The sequence below is a fragment of the Lemur catta genome, chromosome 19, assembly GCF_020740605.2.
Source record: "Lemur catta isolate mLemCat1 chromosome 19, mLemCat1.pri, whole genome shotgun sequence".
NCBI classification, from domain to species: domain Eukaryota; kingdom Metazoa; phylum Chordata; class Mammalia; order Primates; family Lemuridae; genus Lemur; species Lemur catta.
This window is the reverse complement of record NC_059146.1, coordinates 15447846-15453126: the sequence shown is the minus strand read 5'-3', so window position 1 is coordinate 15453126 and position 5281 is coordinate 15447846.

The following is a 5281-nucleotide window of genomic DNA, read 5'->3' as shown; positions in this document are numbered from 1 at the left end:
TAGATTCAGATCAAAGACAAACACAGCTAAAATCTCTTTCACCTATCAGATAGCATATGGAATTTTCTAATCTATTTGGATATTGGGGGTTACTGATGAAGTAAAATGGATTCGTAGAACTACTGTCTGAAAACCAAGTTGAAGTAAATGAAGATGCTGAAGACTAAAAATAAATAAATAAAGACCCATATAAATCCAATCACATTGAATTGTTTCATTTTAACTCTGTATGGTTGCATTGTTCATCAGTTTGACTCCTGAGGGACAATAGCTGTTTCCACATTTTTGCTATTACCAACAGTGCTTCATGAGCGTCCTTAGAGGTGACTTCTTATATATGAGGTTGAGAATTTCTGGCAGATACTCAAAAGGACTAATGCTGATGTGCTTATCTTCAACTTCAACTAGGTACCACCAAACTGTTTTCCAAAGTAGTTACATGCATGTTTATTTCCTCCAGCCGTGTCTGAGTTCCTATTTCCCCACATCCTTACCAAACCTCAGTGTTACCACATTTACCAATTGTTGACCATCTGATAGATAAGAAATGTTGTTTCCTTGTGGTTTAAATTTGATTTTCATTGATAATTAATGAAATTAAGAATCTATAGGCCAGGTGCGGTGGCCTAGCACTGTAATCCTAGCACTCTGGGAGGCTGAGGCCGGCGGATTGTTTGAGCTCAGGAGTTCGAGACCAGCCTGACCAAAAGCGAGACCCCGTCTCTACTAAAAATAGAAAGAAATTATATGGACAGCTAAAAAATATATATATAGAAAAATTAGCCAGGCATGGTGGCACATGCCTGTAGTCCCAGCTACTCGGGAGGCTGAGGCAGGAGGATCGCTTGAGCCCAGGAGTTTGAGGTTGCTGTGAGCTAGGCTGACGCCATGGCACTCTAGCTCGGGTAACAGAGTGAGACTCTGTCTCAAAAAAAAAAAAAAAAAGAATCTATTAAGTTTCTGTGAATTGCTGATTCATATTCTTATTCATTTTTCTATTGGATTGTTTGTCTTGTTTTATTGATGTATAATAGTTTATAATATAGTCTAGATGCCAACTGCAGAAGCATGAAATTTTCATTATGTTTAAAACTAATCTGTTAGACCATTAGATGTGCCGATTCAATTTTAATTTCACTGGATCTTAGTAGAAAAGTTTTATGATTTATTTTACTTCTGTTCTGAGTCTCAAGCCTTACACCTCAATATTATACAAATGTTCTCTTATATATTTGAATACACCCTAATATATCTCTCTACCTATCCATTTACTTATAAAGAGGCAACATAACATAATATTTAAGAGGGAAAGGTAGGCTCTGTACGAGGCTGATACTTCCTAGCTTTGAATCCCAGCTCTGTAACTTCCTAGGCATATAATAAAGGGTACATTATATAACTTTTCTGTGCCTCAGTATTTGCATCTATTAAATATAGACAGTAACAGTACTTACCTCCTCAAAGAGTTACAATAAAGACAGAATACTTGGAACAATGCCTGGCACAGAGTAAGCACTCTGTGTTACATATAATTATCAGACTATAAAACATTTTATAATTACAATATTATTTAGAACTTTTAAAACTGTGATTTTAATACAAATTACATTTAATAAGATAAGGATATCAAAAGTAAATGCCCATAGCCTCAAATTTTCTCCCCCAAAATATTTGTTAATTGTTGTGGTTGGAACCTGGGACCACAGATTCTTTGCTGCTCCCCCCGGGAAGTGAGGCTTAATTCCCTTCCCCTTGAGTGTGGGGTGAACTTAGGGACTCCTTTCTAACAATAGGATACAGAAAAGAAAAATAGCGCTATTACAGTGGAGAAACTTGGCTGACAGCACCTTAACCAAGTGATCAGAGTTAACATCGCCACTTAAAAAATAACACCTTGATATCCTGTGTAATGAGAAGGGCACTGTGCCTCTGTGAGAGCTTTTCCTAAAATCCATAACCCCAGTCTAATCATGAGAAAACATCAGACAAACCCCAGGGTGCTAAATGTAAATAGAATTATTTTATATGATAAAGTGGAAGAACCCGAGGTGAGAGAGAAAGAGAAAAACAGTGGGGATGAACAGTGAGATATAGCAGACCGCAGATTTGTAATGAGACCTTTTCCTTTGACTGCCTCCCCAGTCAATGTTACGACAGGTTTCTGAGTGCATAGAAAGTCTGCAGTTAATAGATTTTTGCAGATGCCATTTGGTGAAGACTTGGGATTGTGCCATGATAATCACAGAAAAATGAATAAACTCTGGGATCTCATGGGACAGATTCTGAAGTCTCACGAAGCCGTAGACACAGTGTTTACATCAAATTAAACCAGATTCCCAAGGGCAAGAGGGCTTCTGCGAACATCTAAGTTACAAAGGTAATGGCTACTATATTAAATTCTCCTTTGGGAATTATCTATGAGGACTCAGAGTTGCACAGCATTTGCCAATGCATGTGGGATATAATACATTCGACTGTACCTATGTCAAATATTTAATAATAGTACCTATAACTACTTTATTTGTTTACCCAGTACTTAAGGAAAGGAATTACAGCTTACTTACTCATATATATGTTACCCGAAGTTTCCAGCACAGAGATTAAAGATGTTTGATAATAATTCTTGTGAAATTGATTTGAATGAGCCTGGCATGATCCTGTGGTGCAATGGAGCGAGGCTTCATTTTGGAACCAGAGATAGTGACAAAGACATTACCACATTTTAGAAGAGCAAATAGTTATTTTTATTGAAAGTAGGAGAAGTGTCTTTGTCACTAACTCTTTGCAGTGATACAACATTTGCGTAAAATATCTAGCATTATCTGCCAACCATTTTCACAGAAACTCAGAAATCAAAAATAATTTTACTGCTGCTATTAGCAGTATATCTCCTCAGGGCCCTTGGCCTCCTTAGATCGCTAGATAAATATAACAAGGATGGAAACTGGCCAACATTGCAGAATCTTGGGAAAATTTAAAGATCTCATGATGACTTGCACCATGCAGTTAGGAAATAGTACATTCTCAGCCCAACTCAAAACAGTAAATTTAAAAAAAAAAAAATTGTTATACAGACTAAAATCCTTTTTTCTATGGCAATATGTTTTCCTGTGCTCTCCTCCCTGCCATAACAACCCACATCCAGTAATTACTTGCAGGGGAATTTCAGGAGAGATGGAGAAGATTGAGTCTCTTCAGAGGGCTTATTCAGTAATTGCAGCTTATATAGAATCTACGTAACATCACATATGAAAGATAGCTTTCATTACAATACGTGCATATTACTGACTGTTGCCTCCATTTTGAGATAAGGAAAATGAGACTGGATTTTAGAAAGCTAGGATATCGAAAAGATTCTTTCAACAAAAAATTGAGGGTAGGAAAGGGACTTAGAAGCATTTTGCAGTCATTCATCTTGTGGATCTCATAGATAAGAGAATAAAAGAGATAACAAATGAGTAGTTTTAATAAATTGTTGGTAGGCAATGCACAGCGTTCTTTGGAAACAGATAGCCAGAGGTTCTCTCACTTAACTAGCCTAGACTTCCATGAGAAAATCTAAATTAGAGTCTGCAGGGCGAGTAAGAGTCACACAAAGGGAAGAAGGACCTGTAAGGAAGACAGGTCTGGACAACAGGAGAGAGAAATCCGTAGGCAAGAAGAGTAAGACGTGATTGGAGAAGTAAAGAATTCCAGTGCAACTGGAGTTTGGCATTAAACAGAATAAGTGCTTGTGGATAAAGCTATGCTGAACAGACAATTAATTGCTCTAAAGGGCTTCGATTTGGAATTGAAAACTTTTAGAGGATTCCAATTAGCCTCATTTTAAATTATGAACACTAAATGCCATTTTTCTTCTGGGGTCTCTTTCCCAAAGGAAGTGAGAGGCCACAAAAGCAACCCCAAAAGTCTAATTTTAGGAGTTTTTAAGTGCCATTTCGAGATGAATCAAAGAACTACTCCCAACCTTATACAAAACCTCTTAATGTGTAAGTTCATATCTTTAATATGATCAGTAAGTAAAGTGAAAACCTCTGCACAAATTGGGTGATTTTTTAATAATAAGTACTTAAAAAAAAAACTACTTCTAAATTTCATCATTATCACCTTTAAAACATGCCAAATGATTTTCTTCACTCTCTCATCTACACAGTCACTGTCTATAAGAAAGCAAAGTGTTCCATTAAAAAGGCAATCCGGTAGGTTAAATTGGAGATTTGGTATCACATAACAATCCAAAAAAGGAAAATGAAAAAGAGAAAGAAAGGGTGTGAGAGTAAGAATGAGAGAGAAGGAAAAGCTAAACAATTTGCTAAATCGAACATTTTTGCCTCATTTGGCTTGAATGATATCAGTAAAGTTATGTATATAGGCATGCATTTTATTTGTATAGACATGGACTTAGATACGAACTACACGAAAGCCATTACCACATAACTTTAATCCATTTGTGTGATCTTCAGATTACAAATCTAATTTTATCAAACAGCAGCATGAATGTAAACACACAGACATACATAAAATAAAAAGGTATGGAGAGATAATGATAATAATATGTTCAACTTAAAATTATATTAAATGCAAAATACCATAATATATACATTGTACGTACAACACACAAAATCAAGTAATTTCCTACTTACCTTTTGTAGTTGAATTCTAACTTCATTGAAATTGAAAAATGTTCAGCTTGTGGTCTGTATATCAATCTTTTGAAATTTGTTGAGACTTGTTTTATGCCTCACAATGTGGTCAAATTTTATAAATATTCTGTGGATAAGGTCTACTTCATGGGCATGTGACCTATGTAATTGTCTAGGGTCCCATACTGAGAAGGGTTCACACTTGATGTAAATGCTTTGCTGTCACAATTATTATTACTAAATTTTTAATAACTTTTGAACAAACTGTCCCACATTTTCACTTTGCACTGGATTTGGAAATTATGAAGCACGTCTTTTTTATGAGTACTTATACAAGAATGTGTACTCTAAAGTTGTTAGATGCTGTGTATGTTATATATCCCTTAGGTCATGCTACGTAATGTGCTAACATTTGTTAAATCTATGGTGCTTTTTGTTTGCTTAGATAAATCAACTACTAGGAGTCTATTTTAAATCTCCTCTTAAGATGATATGTTTATATGTTGCTCCTCATAGTTTAAGAATGTATCCATTCATTATATATTTTAAGATTCTTATTTTTAAGTGTGAAGTTTAGAATTGGCAAATATTTCTGATAAACTGACAATATGCCAGCAAAAATATCTCTTAAGAACAGC